Consider the following 15,000-nt stretch of genomic DNA (forward strand, 5'->3'; position numbering starts at 1 on the left):
TGTTAACGTGGTGTCACCCATTGGTTTGTGTTTGTTGACCTCGGATTTGGTATTTTGGCCACGCCCCTAATGCTGCATCACTTTAAGCCTTAATATAATGTAAACAGGTGAGCTGTATAAAGATTCTCCCCGTACAGTTGTCATGAAGAGAGAAATGAGCTATAGAGACCCAAACTGTTTTTTGTACCAGGCTGTAAACATGTTTATTTCTGCTGTAAAGTTTAACATGGGGCTCTATGGGGACTGACTCACTGCTGGAGACAGCCTCAAGTGGACACCAGCGGAACTGCAGCTGTTAACACTTCCATGTTCCATCTTTCAGGCCCAGAGTTTTTCATGTTATTCAATGCTAGTCAACCACTGAACACAGCACCCAACACGTCCTCCAACACATAAAACCTGAAGTCCTGCGTTCAGCTGTTCTGAAATAACTTCTACGGCCACTAGAGGTCAGCACATGATGTTAACTGTATAGGCTGTAATGACCATAATTGTCTCAGGGATAATGATAAGCTAAAGCCACAACAGGTGAGCCCTAAACATGAAAGAATGGAACGTCATGAGAGAAGAACTGCTTTGTCTGTTTGAGATCTTCAGAGAGAATAAAACGAAACATTTTCTGTTCATAGGGAACTTTTATTTTCTGTAATGATCTCGAATCTGTTTCTTTGTGTCAAGTTCATTTTCTTCGTCCTCTAAACTCAGACGAGCTGTCAGCCTCAGCGTCTGATGATCCGACAGCTTGCCGTGTCTGTCGTGGGTGGAGGACATTTCAGACCAATCAGCATAAACAATTTGTACAAACAACACAAAGCAGGTTTTATTTCTGACGTCCTGCGTCTTCACGACATGGAAATGTAAACATGGAAGTGTCAGAGTCTGACAGTAAACGATTCTCAGGACGTGTTTGTTCTGCTGGATCCATCAGAAGAGACGATGATCAGAAAACAGACGGGTCTGCTTTTACTTTCACTGCAAATCACATCAACCTCTTTTTGTTAGTGTTTGAAGTCTGAGGGCAGACTGGAGGATCCACCAGATCCACAGTCACACATCAACGTCTTCTCTTTGTTCTGTTTACACCCAGTAACTAAACATACATCATGTGATTGACAAGCAGAATATGACATCAGATACAACACCACGTGTTAGTGAAGCTCTTAAACGCCTTACAGTGCTGCTGACAAGTTTAATTATGTCATCATTATGTTGGTACGATATGGATCCATTATACAATTCTTACCTTTTATTAGCACCGCCCGTTCTGCTGATAAGAAACATGTAATGTTAGCTGTTTTAAATGAGTCCAAACTTTTTACGTAACATTTTTATTATTTAGAAACATTTAAAGACACATTTCCCCACCGGGACAGCAAAGGTGATCATATAGAACTGATCGTATAGAACCGCACCGTATAGAACTGATCGTATAGAACTGCACTGTATAGAACCGATCGTATAGAACCACATCGTATAGAACTGATCATATAGAACCACATCGTATAGAACTGATCATATAGAACCGATCGTATAGAACCGATCGTATAGAACCGATCATATAGAATCGCTCATATAGAACCACATCGTATAGAACCGCACCGTATAGAACCGCACCATATAGAACCGCACCGTATAGAACCGCATTGTATAGAACCGCATTTTCTGCTAAGAAGAAACATGTCATTTTTAGCTGTTTAAAATGAGGGACAATAAAGGATCGAATAAAACAATCGAATAAAACCGCACCGCATAGAACCGATCATATAGAACCGCATCATATAGAACCGATCATATAGAACCGCATCGTATAGAACCGATCGTATAGAACCGCATCGTATAGAACCGATCATATAGAACCGCATCATATAGAACCGATCATATAGAACCGATCGTATAGAACCGCATCGTATAGAACCGATCGTATAGAACCGCACCATATAGAACCAATCGTATAGAACCGCACCGTATAGAACCACATCGTATAGAACTGATCGTACAGAACTGCATCGTATAGAACCGTATCGTATAGAACTGATCGTATAAAACCGATCGTATAGAACCGCATCGTATAGAACTGATAGTATAGAACCACATCGTATAGAACTGATCGTATAGAACCGCATCATATAGAACTGATTGTTTAGAACCACATCGTATAGAACCACAAGGTATAGAACCGGATCATATAGAACCGCGTCGTATAGAGCTGCATATTATAAAGCTGCATCGTATAGAACCGCATTGTATCGTATAGAAGCCAAAACCGGCTCATGGATTATCAAAGAAAACCAACGAGAGTTTTGGCGGTGCAATCAGCGAGCGATGCAGACTAACCAAGTGTGAGGGCCTGTGTCCACTTACAGCGTTTTCTGCTGGCAGCGCCAACAACCTGCATTTTAGAGCGCTTCTCATCAGCGCTTACTGTTGCTAGGTTACGAGAGTTGTATCACAGCACTTCGCTTCCCTTGGTTGTGATCGTTAAATCTGTTTTTAAATTGCTCGGTTGGATTAATATTCTCTTTTATAAAAGGAAACGTAGGAAACGCTCCTTCTTTATTTTGATTGGTCGGTGAGAGAGATGTGACATTGACAAGCTCAAGGTGTTCCAACAGTGGAACTTTTTGTCAACTGAGAGCACAGCGAGAAAAACAGCTGCTGCCGAGGGTGTTTCTACGCTGAAAACACTGAACTGTACCAGCGAACCACCGAAAACACGGCGTCAGTCGACACAGGCCCCTAAATTCTCACAGTGCAGCAACTACAGCATCACTACATAGATTCAACGCACCTGTTCACTGACATGGAGCAAACCAAGTGTGACATGAAGCTGCAGTGTAACCTGGTCCTGCTCTCTCTCTGATGCTTTCTCTCAGGTACACATGGAGCACTGTGTGGACGTAAAGCGGTCCGTACCCTCAAAGTACTGACTTAGGTTCCAAACCCTCATCGTCATCTGTCGCTGCCCTGTTCCTTCCATTAGTCGGAACAGCCCATAATAATTTGCATCATGTGTGGTTACCATGACGACAGCAATCGGAAAGAGTCAATCGAGAGATGAAGTGAGTGAGAGAGAGAGGGATGTTCTTTTAGCCAGCTGGACTCTCTCTCTCTCTCTCTCTCCCTCTCTCTCCCTCTCGCTCCCTCTCTCTCTATCTCGCTCTCTCTCTCTCCCTCTCGCTCCCTCTCTCTCTATCTCTCTCTCTCTCTCCCTCTCTCTCTATCTCGCTCTCTCTCTCTCCCTCTCGCTCCCTCTCTCTCTCTCTCTCTCTCTCTCTCTCTCCCTCTCGCTCCCTCTCTCTCTATCTCGCTCTCTCTCTCTCTCCCTCTCGCTCCCTCTCTCTCTATCTCGCTCTCTCTCTCCCTCTCGCTCCCTCTCTCTCTCGAGTCCCTTTTTCACTTTGACGTTTTCTCTAAACTCTCTCCATCATCGGGACGGGATTTGAATCTGAAAGCTCTTTTGTTGTTTGTCTGAAAGGAGCTCTCACACACACACACACACACACACACACACACACACACACACACACAGAGCAGCAGTTACTGTGAAGAATACAGAGCAGTGAAGCTGCACAACACATTAATTTCTGAATCGACCGCCTGGTTTGAAAACAGAAAACAGGTTTGTGATTTTTTTTGTTGAAGAGAAGCAGAAGCTGACAGCCTCACAGCTGGAGCGACAGCACACGAGTGTTAACAGCTGCAGTTCCTCTGGTGTCCACTTGAGGCTGCCTCCAGCAGTGAGTCAGTCCCCATAGAGCCCCATGTTAAACTTTACAGCAGAAATAAACATGTTTACAGCCTGGTACAAAAAACAGTTTGGGTCTCTATAGCTCATTTCTCTCTTCATGACAACTGTACGGGGAGAATCTTTATACAGCTCACCTGTTTACATTATATTAAGGTTCATTAGGGGCGTGGCCTCTTTGAGTGACAGGTGGGAGCTGCTAGCTGTCTGCTAGGTGTCCCCTCAGCTAACTCAGTCACTGAACGTAACCTCTGGGCCGTGTTTGTGCTGTTGGAGCCTTTTGGAGATTTGTTCATGTAAATATCAGACAGATAATCTGTGTGTGCGCTTTATTGGACGAACAGACCGTCCAACACGTCTCACACACTGTTTACACTCATTGTTTTATTTATATGTTAGCACTGATTAGCAGCTATCTGTGTCTGTGCTCACCGTACCTGCTTGTTAGCTCGTTCACTGTTTGTCACACAGTGATGTGTTTATGGATGTCAGGACTGTAGTTTGTATTTTAAGTTAGCGGATTTGTTGTGTTCACTGGAAACAACATGGTCAACTAGCTAATTAGCAAGCTAATTAATTAGCCACGTGCACAGACTGTCACTCCTCTCCAGCTCTTCCTCTCGTCTTCTTCTTCTACTCTTCTTTTTCTTCTTCTTCTACATCTTTTCCATCCCCCTGTTCTTCCTTCCTTTCTTCTTCTTCTTGTAAATAAAACACATTATGTGGTCAGAGTTACGGGTTAGAAGTCAGAGCTGGAGGTTCTGACGTGAGCTCCTGTAATTCAGTTTAATGACACAAAATGACAGCTTTTAGTGTGTGTGTGTGTGTGTGTGTGTGTCAGAGGTGACTGTTTAACATGATCACAGCTTTATAATGAAGGTAGTAATTACCTCCTGGCAGCCTGCCAACACACCTCACCTGTGTGAGCGCACACACACACACACACACACACACACACACACACACACACACACACTAACCTGATTCTGTCACTTTTAAAGCAGCTTTCTGCCTTTTTTTGTTGCCAAAACAAAATCAATAAAATGAAGAGGAATCTTTGAACAGTCGCAGAACACGAACATAAATAAAGCTTTACTCTTGTTTGTATGGCGACTGGCCCCCTCAGTCGGTAACACACACACACACACACACACACACACACACACATATTGGTGATATATTTGAGCCTCCTGCAGGAACCTGCACATGTAGCTGTTTTTGCAGACACTTCAACGACACTCAGGATGGAGAAATATTCAGTGTCAAAATCAAAGTATGCAAATGATTTAATGAGTCATTCTTTCTCTGAAAAACAAATCACTTGAATCAAGTGTTATTCATGTGTTTGTGCCGCTCGTCATGTTTGCTCCTTTGTTTCATTAGCACTTTACTTCATCAGTCGGCTTCTGCAGCGCAGGACAAAAGACAGTCGATAAATCTCTGTGTCACTCCTCCGTCTGTGTCTCTGCTCGTCACTCAGCTGAGCCGCCAGATAAGACGAGTTCATTAGTCAGATAACTCATCTCACGCGCTTTCTCTTCCTCTTTATTTCTGCTGCTCTGCTCCTCTTCCTTCTCTTCTTCTGTAACACCACGTCCCCTCCACCTCTTCCTTCCGTCTTTGTCTTTTTCTGCCTCTGACATTTTTTAATCTCAAACAGTCTGTGAATCAAACCTGAAAAACGTCACTCCGACATGTTGTTACAACAGTTACATATGAAGTCAATGTAAGGAAGCAAAAAGGCACAAACAAGGCAAAGTGACATATTTAAGTTGTGTTTTCTGGAGGCCTCCCAGCGCTCAAATCTCTGACGTCCTGAGGTTGCATCAGAAACGGTCAAACCAAACCCCATTCAAAAAACACTCATTTTAAAGTAGTGTTCTCGTCGTCCTGCAGACAGACCTGACAGAGCATGACCTCAGCCTCTCTACAGACCTGCCTCCTGATGTAGTTCTCTCAGCATCCTCTCAGCCTGTTTATTGTCATTAAATCTCAGTAACATCTGTTTGTTGTGGCTTCATAGCGCTGTAGTGAGACAGATCTCAGCCCACCTGTGACTTGCTAGATACAGTGAAACTGCCACTCAGTGGAGACAGATGGACAGGCGCTCCACGGCAGAGACACAGAACGCCGGTAGTTGGTGTCCATCAGAGAGATCCTGGTACTGATCCGAGCTCACAGCTCATCACACTGGGCACTGGTCAGCCTCCAGGAGCTGGAAGCAGCAGTGGAAGCGGAAGTGCCGCCACACAACTTTTGTATCCTAGCAACAGTAAGCGCCAGTGAGAAGTGCTCTGAAGTTGAGGTCGTGGGCGCTGCCATGAGTGGAAACGAAGTTTATCTTAATAATAATCTGATGTCTGCAGTTGATTTCTTCATCGTTTAACAAGTTAAACACTTTGTTTGCGTTAGTAACAGTTTAAGAAACAGACCACCTCATCATCCACCAAATATCTGAACTGATAAATGCTCATAGATGTGAGGAGAAGCTGATGTCTGAGACCTGATGGCAGCCGGCCTGATTCCATCCCTGTGTTTGATCAGGGATTTTGTCCTGATGGTGTTTTATCAGGATTCATCCTGTGGGGACGACGAACATTCAACATCACATCTGTGTGGTTTTATGATCATCAGTGTCGCTGCTGACCCTGAAGGCTGCAGGGCAAAGACGTGTTTCTAACTTCCTGTTTGTTACCCTCCTCTTCTTCTTCTTCTTCTTCTCTTTCCTACCTCAGATCCTTTCCCTGCATTTAACTTTATTTATGCTGTGTTGGGTTTAATGTTGTTGTGTATGTTCTAGTTCTTTGTGCTGGATTTATAGGATGGATGGATGGATGGATGGATGGATGGATGGATGGATGGACGGATGGACGGACGGATGGATGGATGGACATGTAAAGTGTGTAGACGACATGTCGGATGATGTATGGGGCGCTGGTGATTTAGAGGAGAGGTGTGTAGATGGACAGAGCATTAAAAAGATGAGCAGAGGTGTAAATGAGGAAGGGGGCGGAGCCTGTGGTGCAGTATGAATATGGACGAGCAGGATGGAGGGATGAGCGAGAGAGAGAGAGAGGACGTGATGTAAATGAGGTCTTGTATTTAGATGATGCTGCTGTCTTCATGTTCTATTCATGTCGAAGTGTGTGTGTGTGTGTGTGTGTGTGTGTGTGTGTGTGTGTGTGTGTGTGTGTGCGCGTGTGTGTGTGTGTGTGCGTGTGCGTGTGCGTGTGTGTGTGTGTGTGTGTGTGTGTGTGTGTGTGTGTGTGTGTGTGTGTGTGTGTGTGATAGCATGCAGCAGATGGGCAGCAGATCTCTTAAAGGGATATTCCCCCCTAAAGAAGAATTCCTCCTGTTTATCTGCTTCAGTCAGTGTGTGAGCTCTCGGTGCCCTCGAGTGTAACGCCTGGATTCTGTCCTTTAACTTGTTCTGAATTTGTTAATCCACACCCGAGCGGGCCGTGGTTCTGTCCTGAAGAACTGTAATCACTCATCCCTCGGCTGACGTCAGTCTGCAATTAATCTTTTTATTATTTAGCATAAACAGAAATCTGCTTAGCTCAGCTCACGGTCCGGTCGTAGGCTAAGTCTCTAACCTACACTCTGTTTGCAGACGGACAGAAACATGTGACCAGTGTTCCTGATATCTGCTACACTGGTAGGAAATATCGGCACTAATCATTGGACCAGTCGTTCTGAATATGAAGCTGCAGCGTCCCCTCCAGCGTCAGTGTTGCACGTGCAGACCTCCACGGTTCAGTTAGCTTTAATAAATGTGGAACTTCAGCTCAGACTTTGCTGAGAAAGATTTTACAGTTTGTACGTTTTGGCCGTGCAACATTAAGAAGACGTGGTTAACTTTGCAGGAACCAAGACGACGGGTTCGGTTTCAGAAAAAGATCCTGCTCTGGCTTCAAAGAGAACCAACAGATTTTTATGTAACAATGAGCGGAAATAGACATCGTAACTAACGCATGAACTGTGACGTAACGTCGCTTTAGGACTTTAAAACATGGAGTCTGTGTCTCTATAAATATAACAAATGCAACAAAGCTGTGCTGTTTCCTCCACTGCTCTGTTATATTCACTAACACCACTAGGGGGCGCTGTCCTTCAGTGTAAGCAGATGACGTTTGGATGGAAAATCTCATTAAACAATTAAATAAACACTAAAAAATGTTGTTTCTTCTCAGTCAAACCTTTCTCCTTGAGCCTGATTTGATCTTCCCGCTGAGATAATGAGAGTCGAGTTGAGGCTCTTTCATGAGGACTGATTCTGGCAGCAGCTCTGCAGTCGTGTCGTTCCTCTGAGACTCCTCTGATACGAAACATCAGCGGGCTGAAAGCCGAGATGTGCATTTACATTTGATGCTCCCGTGGAGCCGCTGACATGCTCTCATCAATAAAGCAGCCGAAGAGCGTCAGAGTGACGAGAGGCATCACTCTGCTGCAGATAAATGATTCAGACGCGGACACGATGTGAAAAACAGACAACAGCCTCGTCACGTTAAAAACCTGAAGTGTCTTTTGTGCTGCTGATCGACCACAGCTCAGACTCTCAATCGATTTATTGATTCATCGAAAGGGAAACAAAAGCAAAGTCATCAGTCAGCGTCAGAGCCAGAAGTGATTCATCTCTTAGTCTCATTAGAATCAGCCTCATTACTTCAGCAGCCCACAGCGCCCCCTGGTGTTCATGACAGCTGCGATGTGATTGGACGAAAGAAATCACATCCTGATGATTTATATTTTCTTAGTCCGACGAGACGTGAAGTTTTTCTGGTGGACGCATCTTTAAGATCAGAAACCCAGAAGTGTCTCAAACCTGCACTCTCTCTGATGTCCAGCAGGGGGCGACTCCAGAAGTGTGATCCTATACAAGTCTATGAGAAAATGGTCCTCCTCCTCTCTTAATTTATTTGTGCTTGGTTGTAATAACGACACTCAGAGGTGTCTGCTAGCTGAAATTAGCATCCAAATTAATATCACATTTGCAGGGAATTATGGATGCTAACCAAACTAGCATAAGCATATGCTAACACTTACTTCCTTTCCTGCTCTGCCCTTCCATCCAAATATGGTCACTTCTGGTTCCAAAAAACAAGATGGCGACTGCCATATTTTAACTTTCAGTTGGCTCTTAAAAATGTTTCTGTCACATCGATAACTTGAACATTTTGAACATGAAGCGTTTTTGATCCGTACACTGAAAATAAACAAGGTAACATTTGTGTGGGAGAGTAAACCGAGGGAGAGACTGTAAGAGAGTGAGAAATGGGGAGAAGGCGATAACGTGATGGAGAGAATGAAGCAGAGGAGAGCAGCGAGGAGCAGAGTAGGAGGTATAAAAAAGATCGACAGAAAGATACAGAGAGAGGGCGAGAGAGAGAGAGAGAGAGAGGGCGAGAGAGAGAGGGAAGAGGAGGAGGAGGAGAGCAGCAGCAGCAGCAGCAGCTCGGCTGTTGTTCCAGCAGGCAGAGCGTGCGGTCATCGAGGGGAGAGAGCTGCTTCCACGGGGATTATAACGATGTCTGCCGCCGCTGCAAACGCCAACAGGAGCTGAAGGGAGGTTGTCGGTTCACTGCAGAGCCTACGAGCAAGGCAGCGAGGACATGACAACCAGGTAGGACAGAGAGAGCAGAGAGGAGCGATGTGGGGCGAACAGGAGCACAGGACAAAGATTTAGGTGTGAGTGTGCAGGAGGAAACAAAAAGAGGGAAGAAGAGCAGAAAGAGGAAGAGAAAGAGAGAAGTGGTCGTGGAGTTGTTCTGAGTCTCTTCTCTGGAATTAGTTTGACTTTTTGCCTGAGAAGAAAACTCGCTCAGTTACAGTAAGTGTTTCTGTCTTCGTCCTGATTCCTGAAGCTTTCACATCACGCTGTTCAGATTTGATTTGTGTTCGTTTAAGCAAAGTGTAAAATAAGTCTGGTGTTGTAACATGTTAGAGCGTCTCTCTGTACTTCCTGTCAGCTCCAACACTTTCATTTCTACTGAGGAAGAAACCTTTTAAAAACCCGCTCACACACAGATTTTTCAGATTGAATCCGATTGAGTTTTTGTTTTGGACAGGAACATGTTGAGTTTATTGCCGTGTCAGTCATGAACAAGTATACTCGCATGTCAGAAGCTGGTACCAGTGAGTTTTTAGTTTATCTGAATATCGACAGAGATCATCCAACTGTTGCAGCTGTAACTGATTAATGTGAACATCATGTCTCTGTAAATATTTTCCTCTCAGTTAAAAAGCTTTTGTTCTGAGGCAGAAGGAAAGGAAGAGAAACGGCTCAAATCTGATGAACAGCAACAACCAGACGAGACAGAGAGACAGTGAAAACTGAAAATGGATCTTCTGCTTCTTTTGTTTTATTATATTCACACAGTTAGTTTAATATTGTGTACTTTGTGTTGTGTATTAGTTTCATGTATTTTAAATGTCCATCTTGTTCTGGGCATTGCACATGAGCTCAGGCTTTAGCGTGTAGCATCAGTTTATAACATACATTAAATAAAACACTGATGAATCTGTGATAGAACAGGGGAACATGCTGCAGCCACGAAACTGAGGATTTATCTGGACTTTTAATTTTCTTTGATCAAACTGAAGTTTAAGCTCTCATAACGACACACACACTGTGTATCCTACACACACGATCACACTCATGTTTCACACACACTTTAGTTTTTATCCTCATTAACACACACACACCATCCTACAAAAACTCACTACAGCACCAAACATGGATTCATCCGCCACTGAAAATAGTCCCTCCTGTTTGCTGATCATTAAACTGTGTGAGGTGTTTTCTAACGTCTCCAGGAGGAATCTAAAGGGTTTGGAGCTGCGAGCCACAAACAGGAAGTTAAACGCAGAAGTTTGAATCTGCCGATTTGTTCGTGGTGATATAACTGTTAAAAAACAGCAGATTTATGATCTATAACTGCAGAGATCTGAACATCGTGTGTGTCCTGAGTCAGAGTTCGGTTTCTGTGCCGCTCAGAGAAACAAACTGTTTCCTGTCTCTCCAAACGATTCTGTGATTTGATCTCACAGTGCAAACGGTGACCTGAGGAGCCCCGCGCTCTCACAGTCCTGTTCTCTGTCTCTATGAGTCACATGTTTGAAGTAGATATCAGGTTCGTGTCTGTGTGTCAGGCACAGGTAGAGAGATCCTGTTTGTTTAGCCTAGCTTAGCTGCTACTTCTACCAGCCGAGCTGTTTTAAGAAGCAGATTTTAGCAGCGACTGAAGGATTGTTGTTGTATTGATCCCAATAACATGCTCCCGTGTGTTTCTTACATTGTTCTGTATCTTCACAAAGTGACTCAGATTGTTAGCTAACACGGCTAACAGCCCTTGTTCTGTGTAGTTCATTTGGAGCTAACATGATGCTATACTGGTTTCAAGCTGTACGAGACTCTCGGCACCAAGAATACGATAAAGGTCGTTTGTGCATCAACTGATTAGGAACCTTATTTATGTTTAGAATTAAGTGGCGACCTCTAGTGGCTGTAGTTATTATCACAGGACAGAAGGAGGAAGACAGGTGACGGACTGTAATATTTCAGTGATGAAGTGAGAAGCTCGAGTCACGTATGAAACGTCAAGTAGTAAACGTTGACTTGTTTACGCGACATCCTTAGATTACGTACCGTTCCTGTGAGCGTACAAAGATTCATGCATGAAATAACAAAGCTACAGTCTTTATTTAAACCCAAACACAACATTTCTCCCACCAAACTTTAACAAAGTGTTTGACATATTTGTCCGATGTGGTGGATGATGGTCCTATATTTAGTTTTGGGAGTCTTTCACCGTGTTGTGACATTTAGCTATGATGACGTGATGTTTATTATTTTAACATCTTATAATGTTCTTTCTAACTTCTGTTTTGGGAATAATAACACTCAGAGTTTTGGAACTACAGCTCCCATGATTGGTGGTCTTTGGGAGAGTGCAGAGGACGCACTATGTCACAGTGCAGTTAGCTGTGGGCTAAAAGTTCATGTTTCCTTAGCTCTCTGTTTTTTCTGCTAACAAAGCATGCCGAATTAGCTGTTAGCACTTCCCGTTTGCAGTGTTGCCTTTTTTGGAGCACCAGATATCACTGGATTATTTTTATCCTGAAGAAGAGTTAAAAACGAGCAGATTCTCAGGCAGGTTCTGTTAAAGGAAGCAGCTTTTCTCTCTGTGACTTCTCAGCAGATTTATGGATTTTATCTGAGATAGAAATCGTGTGTCATGTCTGTGTGTGTCAGTAAATACCTGCTGACATGTTTATTGATAACAGTCAGGAAATATCAGCTGACGTATTGATCAAAGAGATGAAAAAATGTATTGATCACACATGATGACCGCAGCTGCCTCTGTAATAAAGATTAATAAGCTCATCTCTGTTACCGCAGGAAACGCAGCAGATTTAATTTTATTTAACTTTTCCGGGTTGTGTGAGGAAGCAGTGCACTGACCTTTGACCTTTCACCTCCTTGCACTGGGACACATTTAATCTCCTGCTGCTCTGTGTGCATGTTAACTGTGACTGATGAATATGGAGCAGCAGGTCGACATTAACGCTGTTTCTCTTTATTGACATTCACCACGTTTCACATCGAGTCGCTCGGCGGCCGGCCGCGTCTGTGCCGAGTCCGCCCATCTGCTCATGAATAATAACGAGACGCAGAGACACGGAGAGGACGCATCAGGAGGACACACGGCAGGATTTATCCTCCCCGGGGGGCCGCGGGGGGGGCTCCTGTTCACAGTTCAGGAGAGCATGAGAGCACATTTACAGACGCATAACACAGAACCACGGCCAAGAGTGTTTGGACGCTGAACGTCCTCCATATGTGACGTGTAATGAGCTGCTGACAGCTGACAATCTGCTACTCTCTGGCTCTTCACCCCTGACTGTTTATAAAGATGAACAACGGGTCTCCACCTCCGCTCGTCGGACATAAACGAAGCCCATCGTGCTCATCTGTAACCAGAGCCTGTGTGCAGCAGAGATCGGCTGGTGGAGCCGCAGTATCGACGTCCCGCCCCTTCCTCTACCAGACACACACCTTTACCTTGTGTCCTTGCCGTGTTGGAGCCCTCAGGTGGGCTCAGTCGGGAACAGAACGCTGCAGGAGCCCCATTTGTCAACAGAGCTGTCAATCATGAGGCCACACCCCCTTTTTACAGCATCAAATAACTAACTAAAAATAAACTTGTCAGAATAATGAACACTGTGACATAAATCAGCAGGATAAGAACTAACTATAATGACAGAAACCATGTTTGAGAAAAATGTATTTGACGTGTATTTTGATTTTATAGTTTGACTCATGTCCCATCTGTTAACATGGAGGAGGCGGGCTTTATGAGCTATACTGCAGCCAGTCAGCAGGGGGCGATAGAGAGGGTTTGGCTTCACTTTTAGGGAGCTGTCAGGTCGGCCATCTTTTATACAGTCTGAGACGTAAGAGAGAGGAAGAGGAAAACAGTTTAAAGACATGAAGACTCTACTAATACTTAAGTATTAGCTCAAATGAAGCTAATTAGGCTAAGGTCAGCCACCTTATGTTGACCTGTCCTGCTTCAGCGTCCCGACCGTCGTCAGAAAGCACGGAGGGGAGATTTACTGTTGTTCTGCTTCAGGGGCGAAGCTGTAACTAACTTCAGGGCTGACTCCGTCACTTTAATACGCACGCAGGAAGCAGGAAGGACTTGATTTCCACTCCAGTTTTTACAGAAGTATCTGCACTTCTTGTTGAGTGCAGAATGTGTGTGTGTGTTTGTGTGTGTGTGTGTGCCTGTGCCTCCTCTGTGGGCAGTGCCGGGATGAGGAGAGAAACAAACACAAGGTTTGCTGCAGTACGTTCAGTAAAATATTTTGGGCAGGACTCCAGTTTTAGACTTTGTTCAGGGTAATCTCATTTATATGTTCAGGGTCACAGCAGGATTACCAGAACACTCTCATTACCAGGTCGTCACATCCTGATGCTTTGTAGCAGCCAGCCGTGACCCTTTAGCGTCCCAGTGAACTTAAATAATATTATAAAGTAAAGAGGAATCATTGCAACTGAAATGTGGTTGTTTTATTCCATATATGGACACTTCCTGTCCACAAACTTTTGGCCTTATAGTGTTTGTAAACTTTTTTATCGTATTTTCTTTTACCAAAAGCTTTTTTTACATTTACACCGCCTGCACTTTGGAAACTATTTTTATTCAAACACGAAAATACAAAATATAATACCTTCTTCTTTGTGTCATTGCTGGCTCAGATATGTGCATGAAGGTGGCAGTTTAACTCAATGATTATTCATAATAATGACGCCTTACAGGATAAGTATTGATCTGTGTCTTATATCTGTTGGCTCATTGTTTAAAATGTAGCAGTAGAAGAAGCCGTCGTGTTGAGGCTGCAGATCTTTCTCCTTCATCGTGACTCATGCGGTGTGTGTTTCTTCTTCATTTGAGACTTTAAGGAGTTTTTATTACAGGGTGTTGTATATCATGTTGGACTGTAGTTGCCTGGCGTTGCTGTTCTTTCTGTATATTTACTGCAGCCTCCTCAGGCCGAGCGAGCAGATGATATTTCACTGCTGTGAATATCAAATAAAACAAAGTGAGCAGCAGCTTCGTTTCCAGGCTGGACTCAGACGAAACATCGGATCAGGATTCAAAACAGCTGCAGGAACAAAAACACCTCCGACCAGCCGACCGCAGCCTCGTACCTCTCTCTATCTCCGTCTCTCTCTCTACTTCACTATTACTATCTGTATCTCTTTCTCTCTTTCATAGCTTTATCTATCTCTCTCTACATATCTTGTTTTATCTCTGTCTCTGTATCTATCTTCACTACCTCTCTCTATCACTCTATTTCTTTATCTCTCTCTCTCTCTCTCTCCCTCGGTATCTCTCTATCTCTCTCTCTATCTCTATTTATCTCTGCCTCTCGATCATGTTTTCATGTAAACATTACTTTACTGTTAAAGTCTTTATTAGGTACCTTCTCTGTGACCTGCTGAACGAGTCTAAAACCATGAACTAATCCTGCAGGTGGGTCGACTGAGTCTGATCTCAGGTCAGTTTTCAGGTCACTTTCATAATGAGGCTGTGTGACATAACATTATTATAATACAGTGGATTACTGACTGAAACAGTGCAGGCTCCCTGCAGGACACACACGTCAGGCTGAACCGCTTCAGTCCAGATGTCTGGTTCACGTCCGGGTCGCAGTGCTGAATACGATCAGAGATATGGATGCATCTG

At 44.0% G+C, this 15,000-nt stretch overlaps 1 protein-coding gene across 3 annotated transcripts in view; it reads left to right on the forward strand.

The window, feature by feature from the left end:
* sulf2b (sulfatase 2b) overlaps window positions 1-15,000 on the forward strand; it is a 70,199-nt gene that overhangs the window by 29,943 nt on the left and 25,256 nt on the right. The window lies entirely within an intron of this gene.

Source organism: Semicossyphus pulcher, unplaced genomic scaffold, assembly GCF_022749685.1.
Source record: "Semicossyphus pulcher isolate SPU_LCO1_2020_fin unplaced genomic scaffold, fSemPul1.0.p SCAF_13, whole genome shotgun sequence".
Taxonomy (NCBI): domain Eukaryota; kingdom Metazoa; phylum Chordata; class Actinopteri; order Labriformes; family Labridae; genus Semicossyphus; species Semicossyphus pulcher.